Here is a 15,705-nt window from a genome sequence, read left to right on the forward strand (position 1 = left end):
TTTTTCTAAAACAGTGGCTGTGGATTAGATTTAGTTACTGGATGTTGCAATCTTGTATAGGGAGAAGAGAGGTGGAAGAGGAGGGGCAAAAAGACCTTCTGTGTTCCTTGAAATGTGAGCTGTTTTCTTTAACTTGTCTTGACGTTTACTCACCTCTTTTCCCTTTTAATAAGTCAGTTTTTGTTCTCTCGTATCATGTTAGAATGCACATTGGGCATAATTGATGGACAGGACCCAGCTTCTGAAAGCTATCAACGTAGCAATTGTGAAATCACACGTCCAAATATGTTTATCTTCTCAGCTTTTATGGGCTGTGTATTTTTCGGACATGGATTTTCGTGCTTCCAGGGGGAGAGTAAATTTCCTTTAAAATGTCGATGTAGAAAAGGAGAGATAAAGAGAAGACATAGCTGTGGCTTAGGCTTTGAATTCAAAACAGAACAGGGCCAGCTGCCTCAAAGAGACACTGGTGACCAGCAGATGTATTAATACACGTTAGGGAATGGAGCTCATTCTTACTGCAAGTGAATTGCAATTTCTTTGGAGGACTTTAATGGCAGCTGCAGGTCATGCAGAGTTGGAAATCATCTCACCAGCACTGTCCTGCCAGAGTGCCCGCCCTTGAGGACCCATCATATCCTAGGAACAAAGAGTAAATTAAGGGTATGATTTTCAAAAGCACTCGGTTTTGCCCTAACTTTGCTCCCAGGGAAGTCAATGAAGAGTTAGTCCTATGCTCAGTGCTTTTGAAAATCCGCCTCGTAAAGCATGTTCACCCCACTTCTCATGTAGTACAACAGGGTCAAGTAAGATCATGATGAGCCATTTGGTCTTCCATAGGAGCCCTAAGAAGTCACTTCATCAAGTGACACCCCCCCACCCGCCCAAAAGAAGGAAACTGTTGCTCCTCCAATCAGGAGGGAAACTGTTGCTTCTCTCACCAAACTGCTCATAGGGTCTAAGTGATGAGGTAACATGGTCCCTTGATGCTCATTGGGAGAAAGAAGATAGTGCAGTGCTCAGGATGCTAAGCCGACACTAAGCATAACACAGCTCTCTCAGAGGAGTTCCCTAGATTAATTCCTGTGGAGTTCAATTCCCTGCTCTGCCTGTCTGACTAGATCTGCTCTGTGCCTGCGTTCCCCATCTGTACAAGGGGATAACAGCACTGCCCTGCCTCACACGGAGGTTGTGAGGTTAAATACATTAAAGTTTGTGCAGCACTCAGATATCATAGCATTGCGGGCTGGATAGTGCCTTTGATAGCTAGGAGGAAAAAACCTAGGAGATGTTCTGGGGCAGGGGGATGATGATACAGGTTTCAGGCACAGTTCTTTTCTGCTTGTATTTTAAGTGAATGAATTTAGAGCTGGTGAGCGATGCTGTATTAAAGGCCTGATCCCAAGCCCATCAAAGTCAATGGACAGACTTGCATTGACTTCACTGGACTTTGGACCAGCACCTAACTGTCCTGGTAGCGTCATTCACACATTCAGCACAGTCGTAACTGTGCTGCCCCATTACAGTGTCTGCATCCTTAATTGCTGGAGGTAAAGTCTTTAAGCCCCATCTACGCAGGGATAATTTCTGAGTTTCTCTACACCAGTGCTACAAGTTCCGGCTGCTGTAGTGTAGGTGGTGTGCTGTGCTCACAGGGTACTGCAGTGTCATGTAACTTTGTTGTCTCAGAGATGCACCAGTGCAGAAGAAAGTTGCCTGATGTCTCCTATTTAGACACCACTCATGGAGGTGAGAGGGTCATTCATGCCCCATAGCTCAGTCAGTCTTTGACCTGTCTGCTGCAGATTGCCAGCCAGGGGGCCAGTTAATGCAAACTACAGTGCTGCTTTTTGGTGAAGCAGACACTGGTTCGCTAAGAACAAGACCGCAACCATCAACATGTGCCACTGAAGAGCCTTCAGATGTCAGCAGCTTTCAGTCACTTGCCTGAATTTGACCTGAGCTGAATTTAAACCAGTGACCTAGAGGTGAAGGGTCTTAGCCCATTACTATCCCCAGAGTCAGACATAGCTCTTAAGTGCAGTGTGATTTGTTTGGGAAGCAACCAGAAGTGCAGGGATTACAATACACGCATAGGATCACATAGTAATAATAATAACTAGCAATTTTCTTCTATAGATCTCAAAACACTGCATAAAGGAGGTCAGAATGGGGAAACTGAGGCACAGGGCAGTGATGTGACTTGCTCAAGGTTACCCAGCAAGCTAGTGGCAGAGCTGGGAAATAGAACCCAGTGCTCTATCCACTAGGCAACCGTGCTTCCTAAAACCATAGCACTATCTCAGGCCACCCATGGTCTCCAAACATATTGATTGTTTTCGTTTGGCTGCTGGCCCTCCTCCTCTCTTAGCCCTCCAGCTGATGCCTTGGCCAAACTTGCCTTGCAGCATGGTCACCCACAGGTCAATTTTGGATGAATCCCCAGAGGGAAGAATTTATGTTAGAGATCTGTCCCATTGCAATGTAAAGATCAGCCTTTGCTCCACCCTCACTTAGCCCCATAACACTGAGCTGAAGGGAAAAGCCTACACTACAAAATTAAGTCGACCTAAGTTACATCGACTAACAGCCACTGCAGTAATTAGATCCATTTTATACTTCCACACTACGCTCTTTGCATCCTCACGAGGAGCGCTTGCACCAATTTAACTGCCTGTATGGGGTATTGTGGGATGGTTTCTGAAAGGCAGCAATAGTAGATGTAAGCAACGTGGTGTCTACACTGACACTGTATCAACCTAACCATATCAACCTAAGCATGACGCCTCTCACAGAGTTGATGTTATTAAGTCAGTGTGGCAGGCGAGTTACGTCAGTGGGAGTGACATTTTAGTGTGGACGCTCACAGAGTTAGGTTGACATAAGCTGCCAGCCTCTCCTGGGGATGAGAGAGGATGTCAGTCTCCTTGGTACTCATTAAATGCCAGGGCCTCCGAAAACTCTCTGCCCTTGGCTGGGGTCTCAGTGGAGTTCTGCTCAGGCCCGGCACAGGGACTGCTTACCCTGCATCTAAGCTGGCTGCAGCATTGTTCTCCCCTCACCCGCTGCTTTGTTAATCTGTCAGGCAGTCTCCTTTGCGAAGCAGCTGGGGGATGTTGTGATGGATCGGAGATGGAGATGAAGCGATACTGATGCACTCTAGGTATGCTGCTGATTGATAGCAAGAAGCACAATCACACATCTTGTTTTCAGAAATTTCAATTTTGGGGTTCACAAAGCTTGGCTCATACTAAATGACAGGATCTGCCTGTGGCTGTCAGCAGCTCCTCTCCTTCCTCAAATCCTCCTAACCAGGCCCCTGCAGCCTGGTAGCAGTGCCTCCTGCTGGCACCAAGACACATTTCTATTCTCCACACTCAGTAATGGGGACTCTCTGCCCCTAGGCCCGTGGTTCTCAATCTTTTCCCTACTGCAACCCCATTTTCCACACCAGCATCACCATGCACTCCCCTCTCATCCAGCCAGGATCTAGCTCAGATCCTCCTGTTCTTGGCCAATATAGGAAGGGCAGGGTGGTCACGATCCTCTGACACCTCTTTGCAACCTAGCGGGGTTGAGAGCCTGGCCCTAGGCTATCAGGGCGCCACAGCTCCAAGTTGGTGAGAGCATCCTCTGCTGGTAGCAAGCAGATACTTCGTACTGGCCCTCTGCTCACTGCACTGATGGTGACACACAAGACCTGACACACAGATTTGGGACAAAACACTTCTATTTCCAGGGCTCCTGCCATCTCTGACCCCTCTTTCTCTCAAGCTTCATTTCACAGCCCTTGCTGCATTGCTCTCAATCTAACCTTGGGGCCTGCTAACTATGCAACCTGCTATCACCAGCTGGGAACATACAGGAATCATGCACCTGTTCATTGCTGCTACTTCATGTTTGTTTCTCTCTCTACCAAGTCACCAGCACCCATCAGCAGTAGGCAGTTCTGAATCTGGCATGCAAAGGCAAAACTGCACCCCTCTGCCAGCTCAGTGACCAGAACGCATCAACCACATCTGTAGGGAAAAGCTCCTAACTGCCATATTCTTTACAGGCTTTACTCAGAGCTCACTCTTTTCTTGCTTATCAGCCAATTCACTGACACTGGGAGAGAGGAACAAGACTGGGTCTCCTGGCATGAGAGACAGGCATCTTGGATATGTGTGGTGGTGTCAGTCAGGGACAGGAGAGTAACTGATGTCCTTCTGGATTCTGCCAGAGGTGGTGCTAGAAATAATCACTTGTAGTCTTTAAGTCTAGACTGGGAGCCTTTCTAAAAGAAATGCTCCAGCTCAACCAGATGTTATGGGCTTGTTGCAGAGATTCTTGGGTGAGGCTCTCTGGCCTGTGCTATGCAGTAGATCAGACTTGATGACCACAATGGATCCTTCTGGCCTTCAAATCTATTAATGTATAATCTCTTCATGAATACAAGCCAATTTTGATCAGAAGTTTCTGAACATGGCTTCCCTCTATACCACACAACTGGGGATGGAGTAGAACCCTATGGAACTGGGGATGAGCCACAGGTGCAGTGCTCAGATCCACCTACTTGGATCTAGGTTTGAGATCAAGTATGTGTTCTGTGGTTCAAGGAAAGATTCCATGGCACTGAACTCCCGCAAGCCGTCCTAATCAGATGTCAGCCTCAGAAGTAGAGACCCCATAAGGTCTGCTGACTTTGCAAGTTTTCTGCCCATCTCAAAGGGCAGAAGTCTCTTTAGAAAAGCTCCTCTTCCAAGATTTCCAACACCTTGGGCCAAAATTCCATCAGAATGGATTTTCTTGCAGGATTCTGATTGCATTCAAGTCAGAAAATTGGGCCCTGGTAGGTCTGCATCTGATCTGGAACCAAAACATTGGAGACAAATTTGGATCTAGGAATTCAAATATCCTCCTGCTTCTCCACCCTGAAGTCTGAAGGATTCAGTCTTAAGGTTCCAGTTTTGGATCATCTCTACATGGAACATATTGTAAATCCATTGCCCCACCTTATCCCCTTTGTCCTGTTGCATTCTATGCTGGGAACCTGCTGTCGGGAAGCAGACACATCTGCCTGTCTTGAGTTCCCAGGCTTCGCTCACTGACTCTGCTGCCATGCAGGGACCTGACAGCAGCACTGAGGAAGAGGTTTGTAACCCTGCCTTGGGATGATAGATGTTTTCATGCTGCTGCTAAGCTTTCAGACTTGTCCTGCCAGGATACAGAGATGAGCATCAGAAGCTATTGTATGGCAGAGCCAGGGAGGAGAGGAAAGCAGGGACATGCATACATGCTGGAGTGTAAGAGCATGAAGGGAAATGCGTGGGCCCAAGAGCTCATGGATGGAGGCTGGAACACATCATTGTGTATGATGTGGGGTGAGCCCAGCCTGTGTGCGCGTGGCTGCATGCGTCACCAGTGTGTTTGTATTCTTGATTGAGTATGGATTCTGTGATTCCTATCTCAGGGGAGCTGGTTACTACAGAATTGTCCCCCAACAACAATGAGGCACTGTTCCATTTTGTAATTATTATGTTGATTAGGGTAGTGCCTAGGAACCAACCAAGATCAGGGCCTCACTGAGCCAGGCACTGCACAGTCACAGAGTAAATAGTCCTTGCCCTGAAGAACTCATGGAGATGGGTCCTGAGCCATGGTCCTGAAGCATGTGAAAGCTTTGGACTGTCCACAGGGTTGTCTAGCTGGGTTCCCTGACATGTTTGCATTTATAGTGAAGGTTGACCTTGTGGCTGTGTCCATAGGACTGAGTGTGGAGTATGTGTACACACACAAACATGTGCTTGGTTTGCCATGGACTCTGTGTGTGCCTGCGCACATGCATGTGTGTACATGCAGCAGTGGGCATTTATTGATTGATGAGATTTGACTTATAATGTAACTAGATAACACAAACCAACTCCGAGGGAACTCCCTGCCCGACACAGCAAGGAATAACGGAGCATCAATAGCTGCTCTGTGGTTAACGGGGAACTAGCTGATTTTCAGCCCTTCCTCCGGCCCATTTGTTTCTCCAAGGAAACCTTGAAAATTCTAGATGAAAATGGGCTATCCTCACAATCTTCCACTTTGTCCAAACCCATCTTTTATCCGAGAAAATTCCTGCAGTCATATCTCCCTTAACCCCTTCAGCGCTGATTAATAAACGGCCTCTGCTCGGTGTAGAATCTGCTGCTTTACGTGCAGAGTTTGGCAGAATTATTTAAAGCAACGTGACTCGTCAGCTCATCTCCTCCAGATGGAACTCCGGGCTGTAAACTGGATGGAAAGATCTGTCTTTAGCCATCAGGTAGGTCCCCGCTGATTGCTTTAATACTATCACTTGCGCGGGGCTTTGGGACCTTTGTGTTAGGTTCTCTGTAAACTCAATTACTTCATGGTAATAGCGTGGTATTGACTCAGCGGCCTCGCCAGCACAGGACTCTTGCCGTTTATTAGTTGTTTAATTATATGGCGCATCAGGCCAAAATAATGTCATTATCTCATTATCGTGTGTTGGGAAGTTTTCTTAAGTGAGTGTTAGTGGTGGGGTAAAGTGCCGAGGGACAGCCCTGGAGACCGGAGTTCTGTTTATGCACAGAACAGGTGCATCACAGGAGCTTTCTGCCATACCACTCTGCTAATATACATCCCCCCACGACCCACAGGGAGTAACTTCTGGGAAGCACTGGGGTAGCTGTCCCCTTGGCCTCTTTGCAAAGTTTGGGCTAATGAGTTGTGATGCGGTCCTCTCCATGTGTTCCTGTGTCAATTGCAACTATACTGAGACCCACCAGCAAACTGGGCACACTGGGCACCAGACATCCTGGGACTCATTCTGTCACAGCCAAATCGAGCCGGATGTGAACCAAGAGTGGCTTAAAGGTGAATGACTCGGTATCCATTTACTTTCCACCTCATTCATCCTGTCCCCCAGGCCCTGGCTTTATGGAAGAGAGATTTGTTTTGCTAACTAATCTTACTTCTTTGTGATTCAGGGAGTAAAACTGGGCTATTGGTAGAGAGTCACTGATGTTGGAGGTAGAAGAATTGCAAGTAATGTGCATCTCATACCAAATAGTAACTGTTGTCTGCCAGTTCCTATACAGCCACCACTGCGCCCTTCTCAGACACCAGAGTGATTACACACCAGCTCTTCACAAGCAAAGCTTTGCCAACTGAAAAGAGTGTGTTAAGATGCCCGGGACATGTATTACATTTATAACCCACCAGAGGGTGTGACAGCAAAGCAACAATAGAGCTAAACCTTTTATTATATACCTCTAGCTTCTCATGCTGTTCGAACTGTTCAGGAAATAATTAGAGTTCCTTAGTGATGTTTTTACTTTCCATTGTATGCTGGGCTGAGGGGTGTTGACAGAAAGGGGCGGGAGGTATATGACACAGAAAAAGGGAGAGTGTGCACAATCTGTTTGTGTGTGCAATCTATTCAATTACAGTATTTAGGAGCCAGGCTCTTCCACAAATTTACAGTGAATACATTATACAGTGTGTGTTTACATGAACTTGTGCATGTGTATATATGTAATATCAATATATATCTAGAGATATAGGTATACATGGGGTGCCTTTATGTTATATTGTAGCTGTATACACGCCCAGACAACAACATTCATTAATATGGAGTCAGGATTATTAACACACCTCAAAAAGATCAGCCTTAACCCTCACCCCATACCCTATTCCACCATGTCATACATAAATAAAATAATGCTGAAATAAATACTCCAATAGTTTACCTGAAGGTGCATAGGCTGTTTCAATGTATATATACCTGTGAGTTTGAATTCCATATAATAACTCTATTTACAGTGCAGTCGCTGTGGCTTTTTTCAGGAGGAGACACAGGTATAATATGTAAGTGGCTTACACTGCAGTGAATGTGGAAGGTAGAATATGATACTACATTGCCTTGCAGGGAAGATTAGGTATCTCTCTGGCCGGCTCATAAGGTAGCAGTAATCTATATTTGCATGAAAGGCAGTATGAAGAGCTGTGGTTACAGTATAGTAGGTAAGACTTTGCAATCCCCACTGGAAATGCAGAAGATCTTAGTGGAGTATGACAGTATGGTGGCTGGCCATAAAGGGATTGTTGGTAGATAGGCAGATCCTAAGTATTTGGATGAAGTCAGAATTAAGGTTATTTGTGGAACCATGACTTCCCAGATTTTCAAATGTTTGCTCTTCAAAGTTTTAACCATAACTTAGTAATAATATCTTGGGTTTAAAACATTCTTATTTAGAACATCTTCTTATGTAACTGATATGTATTTACAATCTTAACTTTAAGCTTTTGCCTAGGAATTTCCTTAGTTATTTCCAGAAAACTCTCTGGAAAAATGCTGGCACCCCTGCTATGTGGAACTATTTTTTTCTCCATCAGACATGTAAAGTTGATGACTTCCCAGGGGATGTTTTTTCGCTAATTAGCATATCTTGGTCTCCTGCTTTCTAAAACAGCACCAAAGATTCTTCAAATCTATGTCTCCTGGCTTCTGAAAGATCTTCAACCTGGCTGTTTCAGGTCCACACTTTCAGAAGTGTTCATGCTGCCCCTGCAGACTTCTTAGAGTAATTTAACACAGACAGATGAGCTCTGGACTTTATAAAATATACTCGCTGCCTCTGTAGATTTCTTAATGTCCTTCAACCTGGCTGGGTCAGTTCCAGATTTTAAAAGAATCATCAGGCTTTTGCAAGCCCCCTGCAGATGTCTTAATGTCCTTGAAGACAAGCATTGAAGACTTTCTAAACTCCATGGGGAGCTCGTGGACTTCTGAGAGGTTCAAAAGTCTGTAGCAAATAACTTCAAAATTAACCATGCAGTCTTTCCCCAAATACTCAAAGGCACTAGTACAGATGAATAAAATAAATTTGGAGTTAATAGACCAAGCTGTTTTTGAGATATGTCTTTCCAAAAAGAAAAAAAAAGAGAAGACTCTCTCTTGCAATAGTGAAAAATCTTCCATTTTTCAAACACTGCTCTCTCCCAAATGCCATAGCTGATTAATCTGAGACTTTCCAGAATCAGACTCTTCTGACATAAGAAAACTTCAGGCAGACAGATTTATTTTTTTATATATATATGCAGTTGGGGTTGGAGAAACAAAATTGGACTTATAAAGGAAAACTAGTTATAGCCTTAACTTGGAAGTTGCTTCCCCCATTCCATAATACTGCTATAGATAATCACTCATCCTCTCCTAAGTTATGCAGCTCTTCTTAATAACTCACCTAGGAGTTTATGTAATGGTTTACATGACCTTTGTGAGGCAGTCTGAACTCTGAGGCATCCAGCACTGACAACTGAGACTGAGTCAAATCTAAAATGCTTCACTACTGCCAGAGTTTTGAGTTTCTCTCAAACAATACATGAAAAAGTTGCACCTTAGTGAGCTCAACTATTCATAACTTTATAACTACTAAACTAGAGCCCTTCAAACTTGGCTTGCTTTTAGATCTCAAATTTAAAGAAATTAAGCCATGTCTGGAGACTGTATGTACTGTATTTTACCATAGGTGAGGTAAAATTGGGTAAAATAATCTAGTTGCCATTATACAGTGATTAACTATTTATAATGCTATAAGTGTAAAGAGAGGAAGGATGGTCTAATGATTAGGCCACTAGCTTGGGTCTTTGGTGACCTTGCTTCAATTCTCTGCTCTGCCACAATGTTTCCTGTGCGACACTGGGCAAATCACCTAGTTTCTCTTTGTCTCCATCTCTGTACAATGGGGATAACAGCACTACCCTGCCTCCCAAGGGTGTGTGAGGATAAATACACTAAAGATTGTGAGGTACTCTACTATTAGTACCAAGATATGTAGCTATCCTAATTTAAACAGATATAGGCTCCAGGAGTACAGCTAAACTTCACCTTAATTGTGTATTTCCTGATCTTTGAATGATTTCTTAAAGATGCACTAATGCTAGTTTTTTATATTGACTAGATATAAAGATGTGTATCTATAATCAACATATTTATTTATCTCTGTGCATAGTATACACACACAGCACACCACATCACCTATGTAGTTCTGCAAATCATGCAGATAAACATCTGTATTTCACAAACCATGGGAAACTATCGTACAATCTAAGTTGACACTACTTGCACGTGTCAACATCACTTTCTCCTCCCATCATTTTTCCCTGCTCATGACAGTAATGTGGTTCCACTGAGAAAAAGTATAGGGAGCAAACCAAATGAGAAAAACAACAGAGGAAGTGGGACAAAGGTCATTCTTGTTGGGATGGGGAGGTGCTGCTACCGGTATAAGGTTCGTGTTGTGGCTTGTCTGGGAACGACTGCCTAACCCATAATTGGTGCAGCATACATCTCAAACTCATGATGGAATTAGCTTTGTAGCATCATGGCTTCTTTGGTGTTAACTGGATCCTCAGTAAAGATGGGTTCCAGGAATAATACATAGCTAATTAACAGACAGGAGGGCTGACATTCTAAAAAGTGGCTGTTAGTTTTGGATGTTTGGATTTTTAAGTGCCCCTCTTGTGAAATGACAATAGGATTTGGAGGAGCCAAGACCTCTGAAAATCAGGCTCAAGGTGGCCAGGTTGGGCACCAAGAAATATAGGCACCCAAAATCAATAATTTCAGCCTAAGCTTTTCTGAATTTACTGTGAATAGGCTGTTGGGAAGCAGCGTGATCCCACTGAGTTGTAGGTCTGAGAATCTCCCAGTCACTGGCCTGCCTCTAAAAGGCAAGATAGGTTAATATGATCCCAGTGCATCCCTGATCCAGTCTCCAGGACCAAGTAGGACTATCCATGACCCTAAGAGTTTTCTGTGTTGCCCAGCATATCCCTCTGACCTTAGTGGTGAGTCTATGAATAAGTGTCCTTTCCTCTCAGCTTGCTGTCTAAGGGCAGCCCCGGAGGGCAGGGCATGAAGAGTGGTCGCTGGTATGGAGTTGGTGGTAGATTCTCCCCCCACCCCAGCAGCTAGACAGATCTGAATTCCTTGATGCCTACAGGTATCACTCAAGAAACACTGTGGTCTAGTGGGCTGAGCCTAAACCTAGAAATAGTTGCTCCCAGGTCCTAATTCTGGCTGCACCTCTGACTGGCTGTATGACTACAGTAACCTATTTGGGCTTCAGTTACTTCTCTGTCAAATGAGGATAATGGTGCTTCCCTACCTCGTGGGGCCTTGTGATCGTTGATTAGTTAATGTTTGTACAGTGCTCTGAAAATGTAAAGCACTATGTAATTACATATATTAGGACCTTTTTTTTTTCCTGGGGACTAAATTAACCTTTTGAAAAGGGAGACACATCTAAGCCATTATCCCATCCCCAAAGGAATCTGTCTTGGTTCTCTCCTTCAGAGAGCACCAGTGCAACCGTATTGGTGTCCTCTCTGATTCACCGGTGAAAACGCTCATGGAGGGTACATGGGGAAGTGAATTTCAGAGTTTGTGCTCACCTGATGAGGAAATGGAAACACTACCATGTGACGTCTCCTGAGAGAGCAAGGATGGCCTTGTGGTTAAGGTCTTGCATTAGTAGTCTGGAGACCTTGGGTCAGTTCCTGGTTCATCTGCAGGCTCCATGGTCAGACAAATGACCTAGGAATAGATCCTGTAAGTAGCGAGCACTCTGACCCCAGTGCATCAGAGCACCTGAACATGTGAATAGTGTCACTGGGACCACTCAGTGTATGTCAGATTAGTCATGCGCTTAAGTGGTTTGCTAGACTGGGGTCTGAGCATTTAGCAGCTTGAAGAACTGGGGCCTTAATTTTCAGTGCCTCAGTTCCCAAACTATAAAATGGGGATAATCCTTCCATCCTTTCACCCTCTGTCTGTCTTTGTATGGCCAGTGCCTAGCACAATGGGGCCCTGATTTGAACAGGGGCTCTAAGCACTACCGTCATACAATGATTATGTTGGCAGTAGCTTCATGAAGTCACTTGGCTCAAGTTTAGACTATCCACCCATAGAAAACGCAGTCTTATTCAGGGAATAAATCTGATTTGATAAAGACTTACATGGGAGGAAATCACAATCTGCTCAGAGATATTCTATGACTGGAAAAAGGGGATAAACTCTTAGGATAAATTGACCTCTGTGCATTATTTGTTCAGCTCTTCTGATAAGCGCATCATGTAAAAGAGCAGGAGAGGGACAGGAAAGCATAGAGGAAAAAGGGGGCTTGGTTAGGGGGCAGATACAGAGAGATTTAATTCCTGTAGATAAGGAGGAGTCTTTTCCTTTCCGTAAGGCAGCTATTGGTGTCTGTGACGTTACTAGTGTTGCTGATGGAGAAATTCAGTCACTTCCAATGAGGGGGAAAATAATTGGCTCTTAAGGTACCACAGGATGCTGTCATTTTCCGGTGAAACACTCCATCAAGTTCAAATTCTAGGACAAAAGCTCTTAGATCTTGAGCAGTTGTGTCTAATCCTTTGTGCCAAGCACCAGAAGCTCCTTCCTACCATGAAGGAAGAAGCACCACAAGGGCAGGCTGACACCACAGGTGCCCAGATCATGATAACATTTGAGGGGCACAATCCATTATGTTGCGTGGAAGCTGGCCTGGTGAGTAAAGCATTGGATTGGGCTCAGGAGATGTGGGCTCAATTCCCTGCTCTGCCACAGACTCCCTGCGTACTTTGTGCACCATCACTTAATCTCCCGGGTTTCCCATCTGAAAGTGAAGCTAAGCATACTCCCTGGCCTCATAGGACATGTTTGTTAATGTTTGTGCTGTGCCCATGTGATCCAGTGATGGGAGGGGTAGATATAGATACTGCCCATAGCAGAAATACCCAGAACGGACTCTGTGGTGAGCAGACACACCCAAGGTGGAATCTTGTATGAGTGTGTCGAGCCCTCTTCCCACAGCATCCATCACCCTGTGGGGAGCAAGGACTGGCCAGTTGTCTATTTAAGGGACTTACATAGGCCCTGTTACCGTAATACTTGAGCACCGCACAGCTAGTCACATAGTTATCCTCATAACAACCCTGTGAGGTCAGGCAGAGCTGCTATCCCCGTTTTACAGATGGGGGACTGAGGCACAAAGGGCTTGTCTGCATGAACACTTAGTTTGTGGCAGGCTGGGGAATCAGTCTAGCTTGCTGTGTGCTGAAAGCTTCACAGTGCTCTACATGCGGAGATTAAAAGTGCACCACGGAGCTTTTAGTCCACAGCCGCAGGGTCCACACAGCAGGCTGAATTTACACCCCAGTTTGCCCCCAAACTAAGCATTTATATAAACAAGCCCTAAGTGACTTGCTGAAGGTCACCTAGGAAGTTTATGGTGGAGGAGGGAATTGAACCTATATCTCTCTCCTCTGAGGAGACTAGCCTGACCATTAGACCATCTCTATAGATGGCAGGGCCAATGGCGCAAATCTTAGAATCTCCCTGCAGCTTTTCATGCTGTCTGGATTTCCTAGCACCTGATCCATAGCCCAGAGAAGTCAATAGAAGCACACCTATTATTTCAGTGGGCTTTGCTAGTCCCCCATTTGTCTACTTTTTTTTAATGCTCTGGTGGATAGGTTTCAGCAACAATCATCCTTAAAACTCCTTTGCTATCAAAGACTGTGGGGACACAGGGGCAGCTGCTGTCCCCCAGGCTCTTGCAGGAGAAGAACAGGGGTAAACTGGTGTCATTTTTGTGTTTGTCCCTTGCTGAATGGTTCCAGCCTGCTGCTGCTGGGTATTAAAGCTCCAAGGAGGAAAAAACATTAATCAGGGGGAGAGGAAGAGGGGCATGGGGTGGAGTGGGGAGAGATCAGCACACGGAACATCTTCCCCGCTGCTGAGTGAAATTGGATGTGATCAGTGATGTATTCCACATCTCAGACAGGACAGCTTCCTTATCAGAAATTGAAAGAGGGAAATTTTTAAAAAACCTACCTTATATTGGAAAGCTAATGATGTGTTTGAAAGCAGAGATGGTATCGCTCATGACACCCATCCCAGTTAATTATACCAGCACTATTCATGGGAGGAATTCTTTCCCAGATGGTATCTAGTTTGTTTTCCTCGGCTCCACTCTACTTCTCACCTTGACTCAGGCTCTTTGTTAAACTTGTTAGCAACCCTGCCTCAAACTACAAAGCTAGTAACCATGGAAGCCAGTCCCACATAACAGAGGCTGAACTCCCCCAGAGAGAGGGGGATCCCTTCTCAGAGTCACTCACTCAGATTGGTCAGGCTTAATTCAGCTTACACTTAACACTTAACACTGACACAAATCATGAGTATCTCTATTGAAGCCAAAGGAATTGCCCCATCCAAAAAACAGTATAAATGAGAGTGTCATGAGGCCTATTGGCTTTAATGGAGTTGTACCTGAATGGAATCTGGGCCATTTTCTTCCCTTGACCAGCGATGGTACCCAACTTATTTTTCATTGCACCAGGGCGCCCTGCAGTGGAGGAAATCTGGGGCCAGTTCCTCAGCTGCTGCAAATTAGTGTTTTGACTTGAAAGGAGCTATGGCCATCTCTACCAGCTGAAGATCTGGCCTCTGGTTGTACCACTGGTGTAGGAACACCAGAAACACCAGAGGTCCCAGAAACCCTAGATCTGGCATAAATATTGACCTCCCTATTCACACAAAACACAAGGGACAGCACTCCACATGCCTCTAGTGGAAGACACATATACACACAGGTCCATTCCCAAGAAACCATGGGAACACCAGTCCCCTCTCTAGAGAGGCTTCCCTAAGCACTGTCTGATATACCCTCTGGCTTAGCCACACATGTGCTCTCGCTCAGACAACCCAAAGGAGAGTATGGTGATTCTCTTAGCCCCACCCCCATTTCTTGTTTCCTGGGAGGGTTGAGTTTCTGCATGATTTGCCACTTGCAGTAAGAGCTAGCTCCTCGCTATCTCTTTCCAAAAGTAATCCTGTATCTCTAGCCCAGGCCCTGTTTCTCCCCCACTGTTTCTCCCCTTCCTCTGGCCTTGTCAGAACCACACTGGCCTTTCCCCACCTGTGCATTGCACACATGCTCTGCATCCCAACTGCACTGCCTTCAAACCCTGCAACTGGGGGTGCCTGAGTGCTCTCATTAGTGAAAAGCTTTTCATGCAGCTGTAACCTTCCCCTCTGTTACCGCATGGAACATCCCTTCCCTCCTCCCAGCCCGATCTCACCTGGCACTATTTGGCTAGCAGCAGAGGGGGCGGGAGTTGAGAGAGACCGATTGTGCTTTTGCATTAAAAAAAAATTCCAGGTGAAACAAAGAAAAGAATTACCTGGCCCAAATGCATCCTGATTGGTTCAAAAATACTGGCACACACCCCAGGGCAAAGATGAGCACCTGTCCCTTTGGGTTCCGCACTTCAGGAGAGAATGAGCAAGGAGTTAAGCAGCTTTCCAAAGCCAGCTATTCATGGATGCTGCAAACTCCCTGCTCCTCCCCAATATCCTATTTCATCCTTTAATTATCTTCAGTTATTTTATGCTGTGTGTCTCTTGGGGAAAGCACCCAGGCCTTGCCAGCAGCGTTGGGAAAATTCCACCCCGTGCGCCAGTTGGCACTGATACTCACTTCCTATGTCCAAGAACAGGGTGCTGTGAGCTCACAGATCTACTGGATCTGCTGGGTTTGGTCTTAGGAGGGGCAGCAGATGTGGCCTCTGGGGACGGGGAAGCATATTCAGTGAGGAGAACCCCTCCAAGGGTTACTTTCTTGGAGGGAGATGGAGAGCAAG

At 45.5% G+C, this 15,705-nt stretch overlaps 1 protein-coding gene across 1 annotated transcript in view; it reads left to right on the top strand.

The window, feature by feature from the left end:
• LINGO1 (leucine rich repeat and Ig domain containing 1) overlaps positions 1-15,705 on the top strand; it is a 470,336-nt gene that overhangs the window by 372,880 nt on the left and 81,751 nt on the right. The window lies entirely within an intron of this gene.

Source organism: Dermochelys coriacea, chromosome 10, assembly GCF_009764565.3.
Source record: "Dermochelys coriacea isolate rDerCor1 chromosome 10, rDerCor1.pri.v4, whole genome shotgun sequence".
Classification (NCBI taxonomy): Eukaryota; Metazoa; Chordata; order Testudines; family Dermochelyidae; genus Dermochelys; species Dermochelys coriacea.